Source organism: Cinclus cinclus, chromosome 1, assembly GCF_963662255.1.
Source record: "Cinclus cinclus chromosome 1, bCinCin1.1, whole genome shotgun sequence".
Lineage (NCBI taxonomy): Eukaryota > Metazoa > Chordata > Aves > Passeriformes > Cinclidae > Cinclus > Cinclus cinclus.
In genome coordinates, this window is record NC_085046.1 from 14,393,827 (window position 1) to 14,421,630 (window position 27,804).

The following is a 27,804-nucleotide window of genomic DNA, read 5'->3' on the forward strand; positions in this document are numbered from 1 at the left end:
TCTCTCCCCTTCACTTCTTGCGCAGATAAGGAGCCCAGGCATCTCATCCTGTAGCACTCATTGCAGTCCAGGGCTGCACAGGGAGCGGGGCTGCCTTCCCCTGGGCCAGCCTTTGACCTCCTAGCAATCACATGGGAAAAGGCCCCATAAACAGTGGAGCTCTTGGAGTCACTGGATTTCAGGTTCAGATGCTGAGTTTGCTGTGCCCTCCCCGTGGCTTTGCTGGGAATGTCTGATGTTCCAGCCCCCAAGGCCAGGTTGGTGGGCAGTGGGGCAGCAGCGCCCTCACCACACAACCACAAACCTCCTCCTTCTCCTCAGCAGCAGCTACCTCCCCAAAGTCCTCACCCAAAGTTTCCGAGAGAATTCCTGGAACTATGACAAGGCTTTTTTCTGCTATTAGTTCTGGAACGTTGCTTGGGTGTTTACATCCTTGGATTTGCCATAAAATTACCACTTCCAAAGACATTTAGTGTCTTAAAAACATTAAAAGGTGAATACTAGTAGAAGAGCAGACTTTTTATGGAGCACATCTACTCTGTGCTCTTGCTCCGTGCCACACCTCAGGTTTTCTGCTTTGGTTTCAAGAACGTGTTTTGGCTCTCTTTTCAGCCAAACCAAGGAGTTCAGTGAGCAGTAGTCTAGTTTGCCAGGTTTGATATACTCTCACCAACCAGCAATTATAAAAGCCATTTGAAACACAGAATGTATACTAATACATATATTTGGAGTGATGCTGTTATTTGCCATTAAAGAACAGGCTTTATTTAAATAGAAGTAGAAAGGCTGATGAGATTTTATCTAGAATCCATATTTAAGACAAATATATGAGATGTAGTTTCCAAATATTAGTTCACTTTCATCTCATTATATTTCCTTTTGGAAAGCCTCAACCCTCAAGGTTCTCTCTGTTTCTGCACTGCAGATGTTGGAAGCTTGTGTTTAAAAATGAGCAGTTTGCAACATTATCTTTAATCTAAGCAATACATGACTATGCTCGGGGGAAAAAAAATCATAAATGTGGCTTTGAGCGTATGCACACAAAAGTATAATTTTAATAATGTCATAATCTTAAAATATAACTCAACTAGACACCTAGTATTCTGTAAAAATGAATTTAAAGAAAAACAGACATGATGTTCCAACTTGCTTAAGCCAAGGTTTGCATTGGATGTACATTCAGGGAATATTTTGCCTGAATTGTTCAACTATTTATGTCATTTGGAAGCAGATTATTTCCAGTCTCCAGCAATGAAACTGATCTTCCAAACTCACTGACTATTTCTATCTAGAAATAAAACCTCAGCGATTAGGTGATTAAATCACTGAAACAACCAATTCAATCAAATATTTGTGCTCCAATGTAAAATACATGTTTAATGGTAGTCAAGCTGTTTTGCTGTCTCAAGGCAATATTAAGAAATGGGAAGGAAATAAATCTTAGTATTAAAATATGCAAGCTGTCATAACAAGGATTATGGGAGAAAATTGGGCAAAATTAAAATATGACTCAAATTTTAAAAATTGAGCCAAAATTGTACATTGCACATTCACAGAACTCAACAGAGTTGCAGTAATATACCTCCTTCCTCCTGAAGAGCTTCTTCCATTTTATGAGCACAGTAGAAACACACACTAAGCAAGTATGTTCATGGTTACACGGGAAAAACAGGACATTTTTTCTGTACAAGTACCCTTTTTGAAAAAAGAACAAATAGCTGAAGTTCCTATTGTCACCAATTTACACCCATGAAGGATAAAGGCAGCAGAAGCATCCACCATGCAGATAGTGTCTGAAATGCAACATTAGCAGAAATGTTGAACCTGTAAATAAGAAAATATTTTAATGACAGCAAAAATAAATCATTCAGAAATCTTATGAAAGATTTGCTCTGATAAATTGTTAGACTGAGTCTGAAATTGGGAGATGTAACTCCTTTGTTGTGATGTTATGGAGATAAGATGCTTTTCTCAGTGCTGAAACTCTTGAAATGACTGTCAAGATTCAAGAATGAAAATACAGGTCTCAAGTATCAAACTGTAAGAAAAAAATGGTAGAATTTTTTTTCTATGAATGTAAGAGATCACAAAACAGATTGACATTTTGAAGAAAATTAACTGAACAGAGCCTATTTTTCTGCCCAAGTATTTTCCCCTGCTGGACATAGGGACCGTGTACATCTGAGCTGAAATGAGCATGCTGAAGGACAGTTTTTTCTGCCCTTCCACCAAAAACTGCAACAGGGGTCCAGCTTTTTCCTCCCTATCCCACAGTCAGAACATCAGCCCTGGCCTGAAGAACTAGTGTAATCAGGATAAAGCCTTGTGGCTTTCATGACATCATAAGTCCTTGGTTTTGTGCAGACACCCAAAGTAAAGCCATCTGGGCTGTACTGGTCCAGGTTGTGTATGAGATGAAGTTAGCGCGGCCATCAGCTAAGAACACATTTTGATCACTACTAGTCCTCAACATATGAAAGATTTTCTCTTTACATAAAAGTTCTCTGTGTCATTCCATTCCTCTCCTTTGTCTTTGGCCCTAGTGAGCAGTGGTGTATGTAAATTAGATTAACTTACCTTGCAGAGGTTGTTAAAATCTGTAAAATCTGCAGGCCCAGACTAGCATGAAATCACATTGGCTGTCCATTGGGTGCCACCACCAGGATTGAAAGGCATCACAATTTGGTAACGCACTTTCATCCATTACCTATTTATGATCTCTCATTTGCTTTTTGGTCCATGATTCCTGAAAGGTTTATTTGTCACAGAATATCTGCTGCTGTCTGAGCTGTGGTCCAACCTGACAGAAAGACAGCACTGTTTCAAAGTTACTTGATGCAACTAAGCAAACAAGGGTCAGAGAAGGAAAAGAGCTTCTAATTATTATTCCCAAGCTTGACAAAGACCTTTTAAGTCTAAGTGGTCAGATTTTTATTTTAAAGGTAACCTCAGATCAATATTGCCTTGTGGGAATTTTTGATGGAACAAACGTGCTTAATTTTGTGTTGTGATTCATGCAAATCGTTGGCATGGTCTTTGAAAAAGTTTGTGTCCCCAGTGAGATGAAAGTCATAAGTATCTCCCAAAAGGATACCATCATCACTGTTCATTCATCTTCAGACTAGTGAATTAAACTGCGCTTGAATGCAAATTCCCCATGAAGGAGTGTCCAAGTCCCCAGGAATCAGGTCTGCAGTTGTGAACTTCCTCTACACTCCTTCCTTGTAGCTCCAAGCTACCAAAGACTGTAGTCAGTATATTCACATTTCCACCATGAAGATGTTCACATGGTTGCACGCTGCCTGGCCACCTACCCACAGCTCTCTTAAGAATCAGAATCTAGGAAATTGGATCAGTCCCAGCCCCTTCAGCCCTCAGCCCTAGCTCTAGTGTGTTTTATGCCATGTTAGAGTTCCATGGAGAAAGGGCAACTAGAATGAGATTCCTACTACCCTCCCATTTTATAACAGTGTTTTAAGGACTTTTGCAATAAGTAGTTCGTTTGAAGCATTGGTCTCATCACACATAGCTATACATATCAATTATGGGAGTGTTCAATTTCAAATAAAAAATCAATTAATTTTTTCAGTTAAATATTATTTCAGCCCTATGCTGTGACAACAGATTTCAGAGAGTAATTAAGAACTGTAAGAAAAAGGACTGATGTTTGATTGTTTTAAACTTACTGTTGGATAAGCCCTTTGGCAACCTCTAATTCTGTTGTGACAAATAACATTTAATTCTCACTTCCCCCCCCAAACCCATTTATAATTTCACAGATTTGCATTACAGCCATATAAAAGAGGAATAATTTCACTTCTGAAATTGAAAATCCTAGCCCCAGCAGGCTCCCTCTGCGAATGCTTTTCCAGACCTCTGATCTGCATCATGCATCCTTCATTCTCTGCAGCTCTGCCACACTGCCACGTACTCTCTGAAATGAGATAACCGAGCAGGAGCAGGTTATCTCATTTATCCCAGAGCAGGATGTTTCTCTCCACTCTGATGTTTCTCTCCTAAGAGCTCTTGCAGGCTGCTTGTCCCTTCAGCTGACCCAGCTGTCTCAGAAACACCACCAGGTCTGAGAGATTTGGGCTTTGGGGTTTGAGACAGTGAAGAACCTTTTGCTTGTAGAGCTGCCCTTAAGCTTCCTGTGATTGCTAATTTCAGCCAAAAAGCATGAGGCCAACATATGTGTGCAGAAACAGCTCTCCATTTTCAAGTTGAGATCAGAGCAGGCTTGCTAATAGAGTCATAGGTGGAACACATCTGTCACAATTAATCCCTGTGCACTGCTGGGTAGCTCTGACCTCCTGGCCGAGACAAGAAGGTGCATGGGAGAGAAGGGTGCCAATGATTTGAAGGAGCAGTCAATTTAATGCTTTTTATTTCAGTTTTGACCGTAAAGCAAAGGTGTTCTTACTTGCTTTAACAAGTAAATAAGTTTAGAGGGAGAAATAGCTTCAGATTACAATAAGAATTTGTTTCTATGGAAACATTTTATTAGTTTTAACTGTTCAGAGAGCCTTGGAAAGGTGATGGAGCCCATATCCTTGACCACAACAACCTATCATTAAATAAATTTAACCCTTTACCCCTATAAAAAAAAGTAATGTAAATATTGCTCTGTCTCATTTTCTGTATTCCCAGTGTTGCTATTTCTGTGTCACAAAGGCCCTCCACATATATTTAAAGTGCATATGCTGAGAGGAACCCTTTGGCTCTGCCCTTTTTGTTATTTCAATGTTCAGGAATGAAACACACTGTTTATGTGACTCCAGGTTTTACACTTGTTCGTAGGCTGTGTATACTGTTCATGAGCTGGGTTTATAAAGTGGAATGACCTCAGCCACCTAGTTTGCAAGCCCCAAGTCCAGATGTTGACATAAATCCTTCAGTCTCAAGCACATTTCTTTCTTTATGTTATTGATAGTTTTTATTTAAAATTTGTGGGTTTTTTCCTTGCTGCTAAGAAAAATGCATAATAAAAATTAAAGAAACTTGGTATTCAGCCTTCTGTCCACTGAGACAGTAGAACTCCCTTAGAGGTCACAATTTCCTTCTTCCTTGTTTATTTACTTCTCCAAAATATGCATCTAAGAAGTTGTGGTTTCTCCTCATTACAGAGGACAGACAGAACTCTATTAGTTCAAGATAACAGCCAGGTCCTGCCCTAGTACAAGACATGCAATACATCTGGAGTGGGATCTGCAAGCACCTGTGTTGCCTAGATGAAGTAAACAGAAGAGCCTAATGGAAGCAGCTTTTACTCTATGAAATATTTACAAAGTCCAAATTTCTTGATGTCCCAGCATACCCTTCCTACCACCCCTTCCACCCTCTAAAATCCCCTACCCTCTGCCCAAATTCTCATTTTATATTAAAAATTGGAAATGTCTGACTTTCTTATCTGCCATTTTATCTGAACATCCAAAGCTTTCTCTTCTTCTATCATATAGAATAAAAAATTCTTCCTCTCCTTATTATAGTTTGCTTTCATCCAAATAAAGGTTCTTTTTTCATTATTAATTTTAAATTTTTTATTTCCCCCCCTGAGTAAAGAGTTGAAATTCTGGAATTTGTGGTTCCCTGTTTGTGAAACAGACCCAGACTACCTTGGAGGAATGTTTTAATGAAAGGAGTGATTTCAAGGTAGGAGGTCATGCTGGTAGGAGGTCTTGAGCTAGACATTGGATATGTGAAGTGCTTGGAAGCTGGGGAAGGAAAACAGCCTGCAAGACAGAATATTTGGGAGAAGGCAGTAAAAGGTCAATCTCTGTGCACATGGCTCAGTGTTAGTCACAGGTGCAACAACTTTGTATATCACTGCCTTTATTTTCCCAGCTTCAGCCCCAGCACTTGAGACATGCTCTTAGTAGGTTGTAGGATTAATAGACTCCAAGAGTAGATAAAGAAGGTAGACAGTCAGGAGAGATACTCTGAGTAGTGGAAAAGTGGGGGCAAAACCTGAAAGCTTGCACAAAGCCATGGCTATAGATATGAAAAGACAAAAATGAAAGTAAAGATTTTTATTTACTTTCTTGCTCTTGCTTTCAACAGACACAGGAAATAACAAGGAGTGAGTGAGATTTCAGCAAGGAATAATATCCAAACTACAGAACAAGTGTCAGACAAATGGCCTGCTCCAGGCAGATGAGACTGCCCAAGAGGAAAATTGAGATTTATACTACACAGATGAGAAATCTGGCATCACCTATGAATTTGGAGACATTAAATATTCCCTGGTTAATGACAGGGTCATTTGTGAGATATGTGCTTCCAGCTTGCTGGAATGAAAGTGAAAGAAACAGTTCTAAACCATAAATACCTCAAAATAGTGAGTGCCACAAAACTGCCCTGGGTAAAAAATGGACACAAGGGCAGAACAGATATGGGACACCAGAGAAAATCTTCTGAACTGTCTGGGAAAAAAACCTCTTCTGGTTGTGGTTGCAACCAGGTGAATAGAGCACTGCAGAACAGCTGGATCAGGTGGAGAAAGGCCACTGAGAGCTGGGTCACAAACCCATTCTGTGACCTGTAAGGCCATCAGGGTGGTTGTTGGATCCATCACAGCTTCTCCTGGAGAAGAGAGGAGGGTGGAAGTCTGGGCATCACAGCCTCTGAGACCCCCAGATGTGGCTGAAGCTGGAGATGGTCTCCCTGCCCCGCTCCACAGAGTGTGCCCATGAGTGCCAAGCTGCAGATCGTCTGTTTTTGCACGACAGTGATGAAGGACAGGCAGGTCTGCAGAAACAGGCATTGTTCATCCTCCAGTGCCAGCACAGAGTCTGGGTCTGCCTGTGGCAAGGAGAAAACTCTCAGGTAACCACAGCATCTGCCACTGAAGGCAGATAAACTGAATATTGAAAAGTGTAACTAAATAATATGATTACACATGTAGTGTAGGGATAGGGTGCACCTCTTGTGGTGCAGTAATGGGCTCACTGAGATGGATGAGCCATTCAGCTGCCTCTCAGTGCTGACACAGCTCCTGGAAAGTAAAGCTTGGCAGAAATGCCCCTGGGCATCTGGCCATACAGAGATGTGCTGCAGCACCAGCATCTTGGGGGTATTGCAGACAGAGCTGTGTGACAGAGGAAGTCTGTAGGAGTGTGTGTCTGCATTCTGCAACCTCAGCACAAAAGTCAGGAGGGGAACATCAGGGCAAAATTAGCCCGACGTTAATCCTCTGCATCTGATGTCTGTTGGTTTCTGAAGGACACTGATTGACAAGCCCCAGACAAAAGAAGAAATCTGACCATTTTGTACACACAGGCAGCTGTCTTCCCTCTGAAAAGCCCAGGGACAGGAATGGGGAGACCTTGGGGGTTTCAGTCTCTATGGGACAACCAGAGCTTCAGCCTGCTGCCACAGAAGGATGACTGTGAACAAAGCAGAGCAAATTTCAGCAGCCCTGGGCATTTGATGACAGAGTCCCAACATACTGTTGGGTAGAACAAGACCAAGAGAAGAGTTTCTCTCCTCTATTTTCCTTAGGTCCATTAATTCAACTTAGAGGGCTTAATCAGTGTTAGTATCCCAGAGAGATTCTGATGACATATGTAATTACACTAAGCAACTACATGACTTTTTTTCTTTAGTACTACAGTGAAAAATAAAGTACTGTCCTTAGAACAACTCCAAAGCTACATTCCTCTGAGAAAAATAAATTGTATTTAACACATGATGAAACCATGTTGGAAATGCCCAGGCGTCTAACAAAGTACTGAAGAGCTCCAGGTGCTGTAGAGACTAGAGCAGCTCATGGTCACTTGTAGAAGGAATAGTGCCAAGGAAACTCCCTGCTGATGCTTGCTAAGAGACCATCTGTGGCCATGGCAATAGGCAGAGCAGTAGTCCCAGCAGACTGGCAACAGGAGATGAACACTCAGGCAAGCCAGTGGGTATCTCTGGCAGCCAGAATAGGATGCTCAGTTGATATATGTCAAACAGTGTGACCAGGTCAGGAAAATACCAGGCCCAAAACAGAGTCAGAACTGATTTGTTCCATTTTAAAGGCAGTAACTACATGTCCATGTTAAATTGTTATTTCTCTTTTTAAGAAATAGGTTGCGTGGAAGGCATTCAAGCAAGAACAGAGATCATGAAATGCAAGGTACATTTCTCAGACAGTAGGTTGTAATACACTGCAGCAAAATTCAAATAATTCAGTACCAGGGGAATCTGAGCACAAGAACTCTTCCCCTGGGTACCTACAAAACAAGTGAAAGGCAGGAATGACAGTAAAGAGCCAAGAGCAAAAACTCCACAGACAAGAAGAGATGTCTACTTGGAAATACCATGCTCTTGCAGCAATCCTCCCAGGGACAGTACACCAGCTCAGCAAGAGACCAATGAGTAGCAAAATCTAGATCCCAGGGCAAGCTGCCAGACAGGCTGTCAGCAGCCACAGGCATCAAAGTGCTGGGATAGACCAGTGGCTTGCAGCAATAAAGGCAGCTGAGGGTAAAGCCACTATAGAACAGTGGGCAGTGCCAGAATGGCAGACCAGCCACGAGGCACGAGGCAATGCTGTGATCTGCAGAGACACATGAGTGCTGGTGGGTGCCTGCTGGTACTCAGGGCAGCAGTGGAGATAAAACTGAAGATGGATCACCAAAAGGCAAGTGGAGAGCAAGGCAGACATGGCAAGATTTCAGGAATTCACTGATTTGTTGTAGGAATTCTGGGGAAATTGATGTCCCAGGAAGCCGGAGGAGCCTGTATGACTGAAGCAGCCCAAGAGGCTTGAAAATCCTCATCGATAGCAATAAAGAAAGAAGATGGGGAAGGCTGGTCTGAAGCGGGGCACACCTAAAAGACAAGAAGGCTCTAGGTACTGTTGGACAGCAGCAGCAACAGTCAGAGCTCAGGCTGTGCAGGGGTAACTCCTCACTCAGCAATAGCTGCAACATAGCAACAATAAACAGCTAGGAGGAGAGATTAATGACCTTCAAAGGTCTTGGAGGAGCAAGTAGGCTGTGCAGAGGGGCTTGCAGGGGGCACCAGGAACTGCATCTGCATTTGCTTGGCTTGAATGGCTGCGGCGGCTCAGGTTTTACAAGTGTGGAATCCTTTCATGTTGTTGTCCAGTGCCCAGAACATGAAACACTTGAGGTGAAATCCTGCCCCCACTGAAGTTAATGGGAATTTTGCCTTGAGTCTGGTTTTTCTCTGCTCACACTCTCTGGTGTAAGGAAACACAGATCTCACCTCAAGAGAGAGGGAGAGGAGAGAAAGGAGGCAAAGGAAAGCATTAGTACAACTTTGCTGCTGAGTGTGTGCCGAGGGGACAGGGCTGGTGTCCTTTCCTGGGAACTGGGGCAGGCCCAGGGCTTGCTGAGCTGAATAGAAATGGGGAGCAGGGCTGAGAGGGCAGGAACACTCTCAGCACAGAGGGAAGTAGATGGAGGGGGGACCTGGTAAGAGAAAAAAAGCACAAACTGAATTGAAAGATGCAGCAAGGAACAGTCAAATAGCAAGGGGAGATGACCCCCACAGGGCAGGAGGGCAAACAGGACTGGATCAGCAAAAACACATCAGCACACCCACAACAGAGTTGGAAAATGCACAGGGACAGATTTTTTCCTGTAATGCTTTGTTGTTGTCTTAGTTTTACTGCACTGGCAAGGCAAAACACATGCTGCCGTACTGCTGGGGTGGGTAACTTCAGGGCTCAAAAAAGTGGGAAATGGGTAGGTTTGTGTGTTCATGGCATCACAGAAGAAGGGAACAACATTACTGTATGATACCTCAGCAGGATACCTGAATCCTATGGGTTAGTAAAAAACAAGTGTCAGGAGCAAAGAGATAGGAAAATTACACACAAAGAGCAGTTCAGTATCTGGAAGGTGCATAAGAACCCACTAGAGGAAAAGTATCAGCTGCATGTGTCTGAGCAGTGCTGATTTCTTTGACTCAAGCAAGCAGATTTCATTATATCTTTGGAAGAGCCACTGTGGAAGATATAATGAAAGACCTTGCAGAGGAGGTCCTTTCCTTCAGCTGAAAGCTAGAATTGTGATATGTACAATTCCTGATTGTCTCAGAGCTGAAAGTGCTACAAAATAGAGAGAAAGGGAATTCCCATAGTAGAGCTGTCAGTGACAAATGACAGCAGCGTTGAGAAAGGTAAAAAGACCCAGAGCAAGAGCAGTCCATGGGCAGACCTGTTTGATGCTTTTCTTTTTTCCTTTGGCTGGAATGTTTTCTGATGGGAAATGCTCATTTGACTGCATGAACATTTCTCTCTCTTGTTTCCTTCACCAACACGTCTCAAACCAATTGATTCTTGCCTAGAAACCTCTTGTCACTCCCTAGCCAAAATGGGTATGAATTTCCCAGGAGGCTGTGATGACCAAGCCCAGCAGGACTTTGGCAGCAGTGCCAGGGGTCCCTGTCCCACCACCACCAGCATCAACACTAGGGAAAGGGGCTGAGCTGGGTCACCACAAGCTCTGAACAGAGGCAGTGGGCAGCCACTGAGGAAGCAGAAACTGCTCAGTTTTCACTATCCACATTCGTATGGGAAGTAATTTCTGAGGAAAAGTCTGGTTTCTGTGCTCTTTCCTCGTGCACATAAAGCAACTATTCTCAGTGCAGACACAGCTCCCAGCCCCTCATGGCCACTGAGCTTTGAGTTGAGCTGGCAGCCTGAACCCTGCCTGCTTCCTCACAGCCTCAGCTCATCCCTCTGCACCACTGCAGAGTAGTTCCCAGCTCACTGGGCTGTTGTGAGATTTAATTACCAACTGTTTATGAAGAACCTCATTCATTAGAGGAGCTTAAGCTATATAAGTGCATATTATCATTTAGGATACTTCAGGATGAAAGGCACTTAAGTGCTTGACAAGCTGGGAAAGCAGATGTATGCAGGAATCACAGCATTTGCCTCTGAAACAAAGCATCTGGGCTGACATGTAACAACTGTTTGGGGCAGTGTCATGAGGTGAGAACAGCAAACCCCTTAAGCTCAGCTAAGGATCCCAATGCTGCAGCTCAGGGCCCCGGCTGGGTGCTGCCAGAGGGATCCCAGCACTGGGGGTGGTGTCCCTGCATGGGAAGTCTGAGCCAAGGAATGGGCAGGGGCCAACCAGGCACTGCTGGACCGCTGAGCCCCTGCCCAGGTATCACACATCTCAAAGGATGCTGACAGCAGGTTTGCAGCTGAGAGCTTCCTGTTGTCGTTCTTTCCCCGCTGAGAAGAAGAGGAGGGAGGACAGGGATGGGAGAGCTCATGTGCCATGTGTCTGAGCCAGAGCAGGTCAGCTAGAAGGTGCAGTGCAAGCTCAGGGCAGGAAAGATTCATCAAGCCACCCTTTTTATGACTATTTTGCATGCATAACTTTGAGCTGAAATAAATACCAGCAGATGATTTAAGTCCCTTCCAACAGGCCCTGTAGGCTTTCAGAGGTATTAGCAGTGTGCCTCCAATAAGGAGTGCTCTGTTTGGCATGATAAATCCGTGCTACACCACACCTCCCACGTACACAAGTACTCGGTTTCTGCAGCAAGTGGAGATAGCAATGAAGAGGCCTGGAAGGAAACCAGAAAATAGATTTCTGGGGACTAGACACCATTTAAAACATATTCTGCAGTGACAATGAAGCTTTCTAGAGAGCCTTCACAAACTACATGCATGGGTTTGATTTGCCCAAGCCAGGAGACTTGAAAAGCATGTATTCCATGGTATTTTTTATTTGGTTCAGTTCCTTAAACTGTGCATGACATCATGATACCAAAGCACCGAGTGAAAAATATACTGGACTATATTTTGAAGACTTGTTAGGGAAAAAAAAAATCTGAGGGAAGACTTCTTGGGTACTTTCTAAGTTGCTGAGCCCAAAGTATGCACAGCAGTACACAAAAGGACTCCACTCATCAGAATTATTTATTGTTTCTTAGGATATGGAGCAAACTGTTCCATATTTGCCACCTTGTATTCATGTGGGTCTTTATTTTCCAGATGTCGGTGCTCCAATTTATGTTCTGAGATCATCTATTTTTCTTTCATTAATTGCAGTCTCTGAGATCTTATAATTTGCATTGTCCACCTGTGCATGATTGCTCATTTTCTGCTCTGCAATCCTCCCCCCTCCTGAGGAGGGAGGCCTGAGGTTGGCACATTATTACTCAAACTTCTATGAATGTGTATGGTCAAATACAAAACCTTTCATTGGCCACTTTAACCTGGCTATAATATATTTTGGGCTGTGTACCTATTTTACCTTTCTCACAATCTCTTTGATGTCCCAGTAAGAGCAGATGTTACATGGCATAACTTCTGCTGAGCTGAGTCCAGGGCTGAGGACAGGGAGGGCAGAGGGATCACACCTCTCCACACAGGACAGCCAGGAGTGTCATCACAGCTCCTGCCATGCACTCAAAGCCTTTTCTGTCTGGCTGGCATGACCCCCACTTTCATCACCCCTGGGACATCCTCTGCTGCCTCTGACATCTCTCACCAGCCATGGCTGTTGCCTTTGTCTGTAGAGGAGGCACAGAGGGGCTCTGGCTCTGCTCTGTGCATGCAGGGGCCGGGGTTGCTGGTTACCTACAGGATCATGCACCAGTGCAGACCTTGCAGCTCCCCTGCCTAAGGCAACAGTTAGAATCTCAGGGCATCTGTAGTCTATTGCATCCACCTGTCTTGAAATTCCCTCAGCTGCAAGTCTGGAGAGTCTTAAAACTTCCTTAGTTCTTGTTCTGCTGGACCTCTCTACTCCAGGTGAATGCCAGGAGAGGCATTTTAGACTCTGCACCTCTAAAACACAAACTTTTTACTCATATTGCTAGATTTAGGACCAACAATGTTGGCCCATACTGATAAAGACTGAGCTAATGATGACATACTAACATGACAGCATATATAACAGTAGGAAATCAATGTTACTGAATGCCACCTTTAAGTGAAAAAAATTCTGCATTATATGCAGTAAAGGTAAATCTACCTTGTGTCATATAAAATCAAACTATTATTTTACAATGGAAGAGTGTAACACAACACAAGGAAACAAAGGACTTCTAGCTTATCTTTTGATGTATCTTTATGTATCTTTTTAATATTTTGTTATGAAAAATCAGTGATTTAGAGGATTTAAAATAGAAAGGATCCTGTGATGCAAGCAGTACCTTCAGCACCCTGGAGCAGAACTGTAGCACCTTTCCAGGAGTGCCCTACACAGGCAGGGACTTGTTCTGAAGAGGACTGAGCTCCCTCCAACATCATTGATATTGGGCTTAATTCACCCTAATTAAGCACAATTCTCAGGTACAGTTAAATTTCAGCAATGTAATATTTATTGTAACCCAAGTCTGAGGCTTTTGAGAACTGAATACAGTTATTTCTACAGTTATTACAATATTTCTGAATACATTCAAGGCAGAATGGAGGAAATAAGATGTTCCCCTCTAATATGTAGACTTTAGCAAGCAGGTGTCTGTGGGAAAGGAATAAAGTGAAGAAAGAAAGGACGTGAGGAAGAATCAGAGAAAATGCAAAATCCAGGCCATTATCTTGCCTGGGTGAAAGCAAATTCACAAATGTTGTATGACAGAATATTGAACCCCTAAAGCTCTGTAAAGTCCTGGAAGTCTGAAAGTACACAAGCTGAAGGCACGGGCTGACTGTACTCTCACCAGCACTGCTGAAGCTGGAAGATATCTAGCTGAGCCCTTGAATGTTGACTCTTCTGAATGGAGATATGAGAAACAAGCTTTATCTAACACGGAGCTTGGTCTGGTGTGCCAGCTTCAAAAGACCAGCTGCTGCAAGTGCGTTTCCCAGGGGCTGATTAAACATCTGAAGGAAATTTCCAGAGTCAGAATTTACATTGTGAAGAAGTAACTTTAAAAATAAAACACAGCCTAAAGTTTAACAGAATATTTCTATACTAGCTGCTCTTGGAAACTGTTGCTTAAATGCAGTAAATATTTCTTAATAATATGCTGTGCTGTCGCATAAAAGAAGGAGAGTTATAGTGAGCAGGCAGAAAGTCAAAATGAAGCAGTCTCTTTCTTGAACCAGCTTCACTGATACACAGGAGGGAAACAAGAGCCAAAAATTGCTAGTGAATGAATGAAATGTTACAAGTTTTTCTTTGGAGGTAACAAGATAAATGTTGTTCCATGCTTGCCTTTGGGCTTGCAGTAAGGGAGGATGACGAAGGGAGATGAAATACATAAGAAGCATTCCACATCCCTCAGGGAAGCCAAAGAAACCCAGAGATGGCAATAGAGTTAGGTCTGCAGGGGAGGGCAAGGATGGAGAATCCTGCTGTAGCCACTAAGTCTTCCCTCATTGCCAAGACTGAGACTGGTAGGACAAATTCCCACACAAGTCACCAAATCTTGCATACTTCTGTGTTTCCTTCAATCCACCTTCATTTACTCTATTTTACATGGATTTAAATGTGTGTGTCTTACATGTCGAGCAGCTGAAAGATGGTACAAGCAAAAGCAGCATGTAAATCACAGCAATTCATTTTCTTGGTGTCAGGCGAGCCCAAGAAGTAAAGAGGAGTCTAATTTAATTTAATGGGAAGTCTAATTTAATTTAATGGGGTCTAAGCTACACTGCTATCATACAGACACAGTCTAATCATGCCCAATGTTTCTCCAGTAAGTGCTGGTACAAGTGCTCCATGGGCACCTCTCATCAGTATGACCAAGGCTGATAAGCCTTAAAAGTAACAGAAAGGGACACTTTTCCTAAAAAAACCTGTATTTTTAATCTTTACTGCAAAAATCTATTCCAGTATTCCAGTGTTTTGCATTAGAAAACTTGTGGCAATATTCAGTAGAGAGAAGGTAGAAACTGGCCTCCCTTTAACTTGAATGAGACCCTTTTCTAATGGATTAATAGAGAAGTTTGCAGTTTGCCTTCCTAGCCCAGGGTCAGTGCTGGTCGACTAACTTATAGAGCGACTCCAGGAAAGCAGATCTTCCTGTCTTACACACACAGAGATTTGGGGAAAAAAATCCCAAATAAAACCAACCAAACAAACACCCCCCCCCCCCCCCCCCCCCAAAGAAAAAAAAAAGACAAAAAAAGAGAAGACATTTGTCAGGCTGTGCTTAAGGGCAGGCAATTTTTTCAGCTATGAGCATGTGGGGGGCTCGGTCATGGCAGGGAAGAGTCAGAGCTCCTGACAGCAGAGTCTGGCAGGGATTTTGTTCTTCCCTTCCCAGAAAGGAGGAGAGACATTTCCAGGGACATTCTCCAGGCAGGGCAAGCCGTGCCCACTCGATGGAAAGCAGTGGATGCTGTGTTTCCATTTGAGGCAGCTCCACTTTTCCACCTGCCATGTACCCACAGAGCACCAGGGAGGCCCCTGATCCCACCAGGATGATTCCTTGGGCAGGAGCCCTCCAGTGCAGGCAGCTGGCCTGGGCCACCTGTGAGAGGTGGAAGTGCTGCAGCAGCTGCTCCTGAGCAGGAAGCAAATTTCAATTGTCCAGAGTCCTTCAGCAGAGTCCTTCAGCAAAATCTTTTCCATGCTATGCAGGAAACAGACAAAATAAAGGGTCTGCAAAGCCCATTTTGCAGTTTAGTGGGTTCATCCTTGTTTGTGCAGGTGAGAAAATGCATGAGGTTTTATCTGCAGCTCTGAATTTTCATATCAAAGCCACACTAGGGCATTTTCCAATGTCTCTCAAAATTTACACAGAAAATAAAACCACCATGGAAGTGTAAAGGGTCACAGTATAAAGCACTCCTTCAGGAAACCTTGGGAATTTTCATATGTATTTGTGGGAAGAACTTTAGGGCACATCTAAAGGCCTTCATATATCAAATCTGTTCCTTTGGTTTTGTGACAAAACAAAGTCTACATCTGTAGTTGAAAGGCACTAGAAATATTTACACACAGATGACCTTGCAACACAGATGATGAGGTTCTAATACTGTAAATCTTCCAAAGATTAGTCAAGAGCTTTGCACTGTATTTTTTTTCCAGCTTATTTTGGGTGTGAATAAAAAGTAACTTCATTAAAATCAGTGAATTACAACAATTACCAGTATGGGAGAAGAATGGACTCTCTGGATAGACTCCAAGATTTCATCATACCAGTTCATAGCCTGTTTTCTCACTATGACCCCCTTTTTTGTTATTTTGTCAAGTCAGGCTGAAAGAGATTAAATCCCGGCTTCAATAACTGTTCAATAGTTTAAGATCTATAAAATATTTATGCACTCAGCAGCCTGCCTCTGCATAATAACTTTTAAAGACTGATAATGTTCCATCTCTGAGGCTTTTGACTGATGCTGTTAACTTTTAACATGCACTTATTTACTGCCCCTGATGCTTTCCTTCCCTTTGGCTGCCTGCAGCCCGGCAGAGCCCACACCATTGCTGCACTCCAAGGAGTGGTGCAAAGCAGGATGAGGCGTGGATCCAGAGGGATGTGCATCCCAAGGGAGCCTTTTCTGCTGCTGGCACTGGGGTCAGTAACGAGCTGGAATCCTGGGACTGGCCTAGCCTGGGGCACTGTGGATGTGGGATGTGCTCCCAGGAGGATGGTGATCTACCTGATACTGGAGGTGGCCACCAGCTCCATAGGGGCTGGGAAAGGAAGCATGAGACTTTCTTTCCACCAGACAAACCTCTGGCCCCTGCAGCTTCACAGCCCACCGGGGTCTCCTTTCACTTTTGGGAACAAGTCAGCACCACACACCAGTAAAAAGCATGACCAGGAAAAGAAGAGAACCCCTGTTTTAAGGGAAATAGAGCAACAATGGGCTCAGCGAGTGGTTTGTGGTCTGCTTGGCAGGACCCAGACCGCTTTTCTTCCCTGGCTCTGCACAGTGATAGAAGCAGGGCTGCAGCACTTAAGGCCTTGGCACCGTCATCTCGGTCGGGATTTGGAGTTATTCCAGGAGGCCCAAGAAACCCTCACCTCGGGCCAAAAACTGGCAATACACAGGGCTGTTCTGGATGATTTAAGGTAGATAGCAACAATTTGAAAATGCCTATTGCCTGGCTACTCCTTCAGCCTGTGAAAATGTTTGTGGAGGGTTCCAAGGTTTCAGCTGTTGCAACAATGCAGTTTCTTCTCTATAGGAGGAGCCTGGTTTTTTTTCCCAGGAAAATTTCCACCTGTAAAAAGCTCAAAGGAAAAAAATCAGTAAATTCAAAGGAAAATCTGCAGAGGTGTTTGGACCAGTCAGTTAAGAAAGAGCATGAAAGCTCCTCACTTTTTCTCATTTCCTCTAAGAAATACTGAGAAATATTGGCTATTTCTCTATTTTGTGGTAGGATAATAACAAGATCAATAAAGGACAGAAATATTTTTGACCCAGGAACAAAGGATATAAAGCTCAGCTAAGTCCTTGAACTCACACATTATCACCTATCATTTGCCATGGTGACTTCACAGCCATGACAGGATGTCTGGATGACGTTCAAGCAAGTTATTTAACCTCAGGTGGCTGCTAGCAAAACTGCTGTGCTTATGGTATTTGCCCATTCTGATGACACAGTCTTGGGTTGCTTATTCCCAGAAAATTATGAATCATCATGGGTCACTTTACTCTCTACAGATTCACTTCTAGAAGAGACTATTAGTTTTTTGGCATTTGGGGTGTTAAGCAGCATCCTCCTTGTGAGTTGTATGGGAAACTAAACACACTAACACATATGTTCCTCAAGAAGTAAGTAAACGCTGAACAAAATTTTCTGATAAAAATTTGATGATGCTGTTCTAATTTCCAAATAATTATCAGAATTTTTAGGACTACAGGAGAATACTCACGATTAAGGGAGTCATTGCTTTACCCGTGAAACAGAAACTCTGAAAGCTGCTTGTAAATTAGTCACAGTGTCTAGAATCCACTCCTTTCCTGCATGTATGGGGAGAGGAATACAGGTATGCCAAGATATTCACTGCCTTATTCTGACACATTCTGCTGATATTGATTCTGAAAAACTCAGATCTGATATCTGAAACATAAATATGTTTGTCTTAGATAAAACTTTAAAGAAAGTACATTATGGAGAAATGTATTGGTATTCCCTGTATGAAAGTGAAGGACATACAAGGGAGTTTAAAACCACACCACGCCCATGCAATGTTGATGTTTGAAGATGGAGACAGAGATGCAGTGCAGCAAGGCATGGTGCAAAGAGGAGACACAGGATGTGGTGGGAACCATGGCATAAAGGCTGCAATGCTGTCATGCTCACAGTGAGCACCTTGATGTCTGGATCTTCCTGCTTACCCACAGCCTTTACCATTGGCTCTTCTGCCTCCAGTCACATATTCCAGGTAAATCCTGGATTTTCAGACCTCTGCAAACATTACACTGGAGGCTTTAACTGTGAGATAAAGCAGATCTTCAGATATAAAATATGGCATTATACCAATGGAATTGTCTAGAGGGGAAGGGCTAAGTGTGATGGCTGGTAGCACTAACACTGCTGCTCTCAATGTGCAGAAATCCACCCATCTGGTACTAGGAGGAGATCTACATTTCTACCCAAATGGGGATATGTCTTATCTGGGATGTTTTCAATCACTGAGGGAGAGTTCCTTAGAGAGACTGCCAGTGTCTTACTGCAAGTTCTGTGTCCATCTTCTTCCACTGTACTGATCATGGTCAGTACTCAGCGAGTCAGAATCTCTTTCTGTCTGTTCTCAGTCCAACATTTTTATAGTTCTGGGCAATTTCTAAACTCTCAGTTATGGTAATTTATGCTGTAATTTTCTTGACGTTCACTATAAATGTTTGTGTACAAGAGAGAAATGGAAAGAGAACAGGGAATATTTATTTTCTGGCAACACTGTGATGCCACTCCCCTTAAAATGGGGAAAATACATGATGTTTATAAGTTCTGGCTCTGGGAAAAGTCCTATTTTATGTACCACATTAAAAAAAAAATCTGGATTTGTATTATTTCAATACTAACATTCCTGCTAAATTCAAAGGTGCAGACTCACGCCCTAAATAGGAAAATCTCTTGCAGGTTTTGCAGACAGATGAAAAGAAAAGCAGTGTCCAGAATAACACTCTAATGTGTATTGGAAAAATAATAGTCTTCAAAGAATTGCTTCAATCACTTCAGGATTAGCATTTGGACAAGCTGCTGATGTTCAGAAAATCCCTCTTTAGAACAACGAGACTGTGTTGGTGGGGAATGTGCTCCACTCCTACAGGGACAAGGCAAACATATGTTCATCCAGAGCAAAGACTGTACCGCTTCAGAGAGCTTTGCTTCAAGAGACTCTCATGACTCTCACTGAATTGGGCTTTTCAAATCCTACCAGACTCTCCTCTCAGCTTTAATTTCAGCCTTAGCTTCTATAAGGATTTCATTAAATATTTGAAGACACAGCAAACTTCAGCAAACAGCTGTTTCCAAGAGATCTGCACAGTAGCAATGCTTCACTTCAGAAAATCTCCCGGAAGGATGGCAGTGGAGAAGAGCACCACCATCTCTGCATGTGGCTCTCAGTGGAGAGACTGCTACTTGAAGCCAAGATGAGATACATGCTCATGCACAGGGGCTAATGATCTTGAACACCAACCAGGCACTTACTGCATTAACAGGGACAGGTAACTGCAGCTAAAGAGCATAGCTCTGGTTTAAATGACGTGTGAAAGTAGGCAGAGGAGCTGAGTTCAGTTCTTTCAACACAGGTGAGACACTGGTGGATGTGAAAGGATATGGGGCTCAGTGATGCATTACAGTACCATCCAAAAAAAGCCATTTTAGTTGTTTCAAATTAGTCAATGCTTTAAAATAAGGTGATTTGTACTAGGAGCAGGTTGCAGAAGGAGTTAAATCTAGCCTGCTTGCAGCCTAGAGAGAGCATGGAAAGGTTAGGTCTTGGCTTCTGAGGGAGATACCTAAACCAATGCAAAAAGGAAAGAGCAGAGGTGCCATTAAAACTGGCTCAGAACTTCATGTCACCATTTTCTGCTCAGGCATGGCCAAGGGGTGGGAGCCTTCTCCACAGGTCAGCACCCACCTGTGTAATGCTTGAGAACCAGGTGGCCATGTTGCCCCTTGTCACCTGGTTTTTCCAGGTTTTTAATGGACTTCTCCTTCATTTCAGATGCTGTCATTGCCTGAAGGGGTTCTGACCCTCACCTCCTGTTTTGAAGTATTCCCAGTTGACAAACTTAGTGATACAGGGAATATCAGGGAGGCTGTGGAGTAGAAGAGCATTACAGTGGCCAAACTCCTTTGTGGATTTATCCCTCATCACAAAGGATCAGACCCTTGATTTGTGGAAGGCTGTTGAAAATGTTTTTCTCTCAAACCTATTAGAAATTATCAGAATTATTCTTTTAACTGTATGGGTTTGAACAACATGGGAATCTGGCCTCATGGGAGTGTGAGATTGTTCCCTGCGGGATACATTCTGGTCAAATGTATGCAATGAAATTTTCCTGCATGTTTGTATGAGATGCTATTAATATGTATTGAATGTTCACTTAGCAATAATTGTATCTACTTCATTACTAATGACGTTAATGTTGCCATTTAGAAATTTTATTAAAAATTTGCAGCTGAGAAGGTAATCCCAGTTTAAATACTGCATTTCTACTTAACAGATCTCAGATCAGAAACAGCCTCTTTAATGGTTCTTGAATGCAGTGTATAAAGTTGAAGGCTCACAAATCATTTGAAACCATTTGAAAAGCCATGCAATCTGCTTTAATGATTGATCTATTCACCAGTCAGAAGAGCTAGAGTAAAGGTGAAATCTTTTTGTAATCCTCTGCACTGCCTTTGCTGGTCCACAGAGCTTCATCTGAGTTACAGGACCAAGGGCTCTTCCTTCCTCTCACATTTAACTACAGAGCCTGTTGAAAGCCTAAACCCATGCAAGGGTGAGGGCTGGGTGCATTCTTTGCTGTGGTTTCCAAAGAACACAAAGGTGAAAGAAGACTGGATCCCAGTGCTCTGGATGACATATCATGAGTGCACCAAGGAGCAGACCTGGCCAAGCCTCCAGCTGCTGAGCTCTTCAGGTGTGGGTCAGCCCTAGAAGTGAGAGACCAAACTTTTGGTCTGCTAAGCCTTATAGTTCTGCAGAGCTAGAATGTCCAGTGTGTCTTGCAGGTGTCACAAGAAGTAAAACACCTCAAACCCTGACAGAATACTCTTTGTAAATTAAGATGCCATCTCTTATCTTGTTCTTTTTGGATAGTTTTTCTCAGCCAGAGCAGTGGGAAGGTGCTGCCTGCCCAGTGTCTCCATGGCCCTTCCCACCTAAGGTAACCAGTCTCACCTCACATTTTGTGACCCTGCACCCTTCAGATAGCATCCGCAATCCTGCTAGTAACAGCCTTCCTCTATCTGATAGAGCCTCACAAGGTGCTCTGAAATTTTAACTAACATCTCACATGCCTATTAATCTCTCGACAAATCAAATAAATTAATGGTGAAATGAAATCTTGTGCCATAAGTGGATGGGCCCTGTAAGGCTTAACTCAGCAAAACTACATTGAGATGTCACTCAGGCAGGCACTGCCAGGATAATAGGGAACTTTCTAATAGGATTTTTCTCCCTCTTCAGAGAGTTCTCCAGCACTGGAGTAAGCATTTTATTAGTCTTGCTGACTCACACCTTTAATTAGGAAAGAGCAATGTTTTCTGTTCTCTGAATAATATGCTTAAATAAAATGTTACAAGTACTCAAATGTATTAAAATATTTAAGAAAATATTCTATAATTTAATGTCATATATATTTCTTGGCAACAGTGAACTCCAAGAGCCTGAAGCTGTAATTGAACAATAAATTTGAACCATGACTTCAGCCCATGTATTATAGATGTGTTTGGGATCTTTACCAAGCTCCTTGCTGATCCCATGTCATCAGAATTCCTGTTTTTCAGACAAACCCTTTCTGTGCATTTTTTGTAGATGAGTCCTTATATTGCAGCAGTAATGACTCCTTAGTCATATTTGACTGCAATTTTGAGATCTTAACACATGGAAATTCTATAGACCCATGATGCTCTTTACTTCAAAGCTGAAAAATAGCCACTAAATTTATTTTTCTGATCTGAGAGATTTTTGGGTAGGTTATTTTCTGGCTTTTTATAAACACCTTAATAGCTTATTCACACGCAGAACTGGCCATCTGCACACCTTGCTGGAACTTGATATTTAGAATACTTACCATTTCAAACCTTCAGAAATCTTTATCCACTGCTTATAGAGTCACATTTTATAATTGTAGACACTCTGTAAAGATTATTGAAAATAATATTCAGTAGTTATTCAGCAAGATAAAAGAAGGCTCCTTTTCCTCTGTTGTGTGAAAACACCCAGATTCTGGGTCTGTGCTGGTTCTATAGCCAAGTTAATCCAAAGTGCCTCCATTCAGTTTATGCAAAGTACCTCTAGCTCAGGGAAAAGCATTTGTGAATTTGCAAGCATGTATGCTTAGATCTGAATTCAAGAGCTCATGTCTGTGGTGGCAGAGCAATATGGCAAGGGAACAGATTTAGAGTTGGCTCCTGCTTTATTTTTTTGACTAGTGTTTCTTCTTGAGGGTTCACAGGGCCTCAAGAGAAACTTGCTCTGCAAAAAGTCATCTGTGCCCATGCCCTCCCTATTGCACGGGAAAACTGACCAAAAAAAAGGTGCCAAGCAATGGAGGTTTCCATGTCCACATTAGGGGAAAATTGCTATTTCTTACTGAGGGATTTGGGAGCGTTCTCCTTCAAAACCAGTCCCTTGAGGTTGACCATCTGTAGTTTCTGAACCTGCTCCAAACCCCCTGCTCCTGATCAGGACTGTCGAGAAACTTGTGGTAAGACAGACCTTGCAGCCTGGACACTCTTAGGTATTCTGTGCCCTGAGACTGCCTGGTGCCCAGCCAGGGGATGTGACAGGCTGCTCTGTCTCAGGGATCAGGAGCCAGTGGCCAGCACAGGGAGCTCCAGTGGCTGTCCCACACGTACCAGTGTGTAAGGCTGCCATTCACAGGAGGATTTTATGGAGATGATGCTGATGGGGCACCCATTCTAAAATGTCACCTCCTCTTGCTTTACCTGTACAATTTTGTTCCATAATTTAAAGGTGTTTTGGAGACTCCTTATCAGTCCAATCAATGAGAGATAACACCCTTGTTATGCTGGTATGACTGAGCAAATTCCACAGCTGGAAGTTAGGACTGGTTCTGCATGAAGATCTTTTGTTCTCAAGAGCATGAGCTCATTTTTGGTACTGTAGAATTTCATCCCTTCCCTTTACTCTAGCCTCAAGGGCCGTATAATTTCTCTTTTGTATGGTATTCTGCTATTCCACTGTATTCATGATGTTCCTTAACATTAGGTCACCAGCTAATTCATCTGCACAGTTCTAATGCTTTGACAAGGTCATTATCTAAATATTAAGATTTTGGAGTCTTTCCTAGTAACCTCCCTCCAGCCCCATATTTCTTGCAGGATTACTCATTGTCTCCTTTTCCTCTACACTCCTATCTCTAAGCCAACTTCTTACTCACCTTTCACTTTCCCAACTGACCCCAGCTTTTCCAGTTTAAAGAAAGGATTTCCATATGACCTAGAGTAAATATATCCTACTAAAGCCCAGAGACTTCGTATGGAATATTTTCTTTATTAGATAAATTTAATGCTTTATCTAAGACAATCTGGCAGAAGCTACCTTAAAATCACTCCTGTCGTGCTTTATCACCTTTTTTAATTACAATTTTCTTCAGAATCTCTTTTAAACCATGAATACAGCTGAGGCAGACTAATGAGTCTAGAATTAATCTGAGTACTTTGTTTTCCTTCTGAAGCACCCATCTTGCCATTTTTGTGCCAGTATTTTTCAGAACACACGGATGAGATCATACTGTTTCTCTGAACCAAGCGCATTCAACTCCTTAAGTTCTGTTTCCACCGTGATTTCCAGCTCTTTTTACCCTCGTCTGTCTTTTCCTCTCATGATTAAACTCATCCCCCCTGTGGGAAACTGAGGCAAAGCCTGGATCCATAGTGTCTCACTTCTATTTCCTCATGTTTTACACTGCTGAAGAGCTCTTGCTCTATTGCCTCAAGCTTTGTGAGATCAATCTCAGTTTTCCTTTGGCAGTATTAAGAGTACTTCTGCTCCCCTCTTTTCTTCATATTGGTACTCTTTCCAATTTTTGTACAGATTTATTCTCTTTCTTACATCCCTCTGTCTAGCCTAGTCTGGAGTAGAAATCTGTCTTCTTGCATTTTATCCTGTTTGCGGTATGGATTTCTGATCCAACTTTTGACATGTTTGTCCTGAATGTATTTTCTTCACCTGCATGTTCAGGACTCAGTCTTAAACCCCAGCTCACTGGACTTCTGGAGGACATGGGATGCAGCTGTAGGAGGTGGTGGTGTCTGTTTCAGCTCTGCTGAGCACCCAAATTTCTCTGCTAAGGTCTCAGGCTGCAGCTGGATGATTGTGGGCTATGGCTGGAGAAGGAGGCAATTGCTGCAGGTGGCTGCTGGAGGAAACAGCCCATACTGTGATCCTGTCACATTCCCAGGTGCACACACACTATCCCAGTCAGTCCTCTGCTTTGAAATTAAGGTAGAAGCTCTAGCCAAAGGCTTTCTCAGCCATTGGTGCTCTGTATTTGCACATGACAGAAAGGAGAACTGGGAACAAGGTTCACCTTGCTATGGGATGGGCATGAGACACAAAATACTCATGAAACAGGTTTTTAACCTACACTGTCTACGAGGACTATTGTAGATGATCATCTCAAGCTTTCCAACAGAGAAAACAGCAGGAGCTCATACTGAACCAGCACTCCAGAGGCTGCAGGCCAAAGCTCGTATGTGGCCAAGGTGCAACTAATGCACAAGATGAAGAGGAAAATAATGAAGTAGCACCATTCATAATGATGTAAAAATAATTTGAGACTTTCTTACTGCTACTCTGAATGTCCCAAGGGCTGTGGCAGGGGTTGAGCACCAGGATTATAGATGCATTCATGAGTAATCATTGCTCCTGTTTTGGGATACGGAGTGGGGGTAGTAAAGAAGCAGTGTTTAGTACTAAATAGCTCCCCCACTGAAGGGAGTCCTGGGGAACTTTGCAGAAACATTTCCCCCAGTAAAGCAGCACGAAGTATCCCAAGAGAGTGGTGAATCCTCTCCTTCCCTGGATTTCTGTTGCAGCATTTGAGTCATTTATGCTGCAGCTGAGGGCTGGATGACTCCAGCTCAGGAGTTTTGGTCTGCCTGGGTGGCAAACAAAGGAGGCAGGAGGCAGCTGAGCTGCTGCAATGGCACCGGGCACCCTGCAGCCAGCACCTGCCATTCCCTCAGGGCAGTCCTGGTCACCTCAGAAATAAAAATCATTTCCCATTGAAGGAGTGCCAGCTGGCCACTCAGGAGCTTCGGCAGAACCGCTGGCTGTGTCAGTGGGGGTAAGCACAGCTTTGTGTGCGTTCTCAGGTGTCGTGCTGGGCAGGGAGGGCTGACCCGGGAGCCCCGGTCTGTGCTGCTGGTCCCGGTTTGAGTGCCCTGGTCCCGCACACCCACAGGAGCCTATTCCTGGGTGAGCTCAGGGAAAATGCATGTGCTGGAAGAAGGGCAGGCTGGGCCCAGGCCCGCAGCATGAGGCTTAGACACTCTCAGGCAAGTGTGACTTCAGAAAGATAAAGATTTTTCTTACGCAGTGGTCACTGCAGTGTCTAAACATGGTGATACATCTGCTCTGTAGAGAAACACACTTCATTTCAACATCAAGTTCTTTGGAAACATTTCTGTAATGAACAAAACTGCAAACATTTAGATCTGTAACCCACTGTACACTACAGAGACTTCATGGAAATGCTGAAAGCTGAAGTCCCATCTGATAAGAGCTGTCACTGGGGTCAGCAGGGCCATCCCGACCTATACCAGGTGAGTGTCTGACCCTAAAGCCTTTAAAACATGGGATAGTGTCTGTACCTGGGAGCTGTGCAGCACTGAGAACTTCTTACTTAAGGTGTTTGTTTTTCTTTTTAGGCATCTTTCTACAGAAACAGTATTGCTAAAAGGAATAAAAAAGTACAGGAATAAAAAGTGATATACATAGGCAGGTAATTCTTACACTGAGCCCTTAAAATATTTTTTTTTTTTAAGCCATTTGTAGTTTTATTACAGAAAATGAAACTTCATGTGTATCATTGGTGTTTTGATCACTGGATAATTTTTTAAACACAGATGGAAAGTCTGAGATTTAAAGAAAAATATTGCAAAGATGATTGAATGATAAAATTCTTCAAAAAAAAAAAGTACTTTACATAAGAAAGAAAATATAAACCCCACAGCAGTATCTTATATAAAGTAGCAGCAAGAAATTCTGTGATAGTTTCCCGGGGGGGGGTGGAGGGAAGAAAAAATCTAGTTGTATAAAACTGTTTTGCTGGTTATTATTTCTCTGTCTAGTGCAATCTATCAAACCATGTTTGGTAACTAACACAGACTGAGAGCTGTGAAGATGAGAGGGCTCAAATTTCTGAAATAAAAATTAAACAAAATTCCTTAGTTTTTCAGAGCCATTGAACTAGAACACCATAGTACAGAATATTGTATTCTATCACAATTTATCTGCCTTTTAGGCAAATTTATTGTTCTGCTTATAAAAAAAAAACCAGCAGCCCTCTACTTGTCATATTTGCTCATACACTGTATTCTTTAATGCCATGTGCGTCGCTGTGAGTGCCTGTAATTTGCCATCATCCCTGAAGATGTTCTTGAAAATGAGATGTTTCATCTCAGTGGTCATAGCCTGCTGACATTTTTAAAATAAATAAGTTATCCGTTCTGTAGTACTGTTGTCAAGGTTTAAGAGGAATTTACATAGAATGCTGTTCTTCTGTGAGAATTGTAAAATCTTAATCTTCCAGTAAGCAACTAAACTATTATTAACATTTCTCTAGGTAATGTTGTTTGGTGTTGATACTCAGTGGGATATACTTTTCAATAAAGTATGAAAGCAGTCCAAATATGCTTTACTCTCAGACATAGTATTACCTATGTTTTTTCTTGGAATGACTGCAATATGGAAATAAATCTAGTCTTACTCAAATGACTTTTGTGTCCCTGTATAGATTCTGGACTCTTTTATGGGTGGCAAGATGAATGGAGACAAGAAAAAACTTTGGGAGGAAAAGCCAATTAAAATGTCTATTAAAGCCAGAGGTTTCAAGGCAATGAGGTGATTCCCAGTGATGTGCAATGCAGCTCCTCAGCTCTCCATGCACATCTCATCTGATCTTGTGTTGGTGAATCCTCATCTCAGCTTCATCACAGGAGTGAGCTCTGAGAGTGTAAATAAGAGGCTGAAGGTGGCCCTGGGGCATGGCAGGGTGGCTCCCACTGTGGGAAGAGCAGGCACCCTGTTTGTCAGAGTATGAGCACACAGGCTGAGGCTGGGTCCGTGCAGCTCCCTCTGCCACATGGCCAAGCAGAAAGACTGGCCAGGTGGTTGGAGACATCCAGGAATCTTCCAGAAAATTAAAATCCCTCCTCTATGCATCCACAAAAAGAAATATAAACAGCCTCATATTAAAAAATACAATCAATATTAAATAATTGTAAATATGGAATGTTTGCAGCAAAAGTAACTGTAGAAAAAAAATATTTTTTTAAATTCAAAAATGGTAAGGTTTTGTTCCTAGCGTTTTTCTAAGAGTCTGCCTTCAAGGGATTCAGTGAATTTATGAGGAAATAAACAGGACTTTTTATTACCATGTGTATAGGGAAAGGATACATTACATAAGCCCCTAAAGTTTGGAAAATTTTTTTCCTAGCTGATCAGCACAAAACCGGCATGTGTGAATTCAGCCTAGTGAAAAATAAAAAA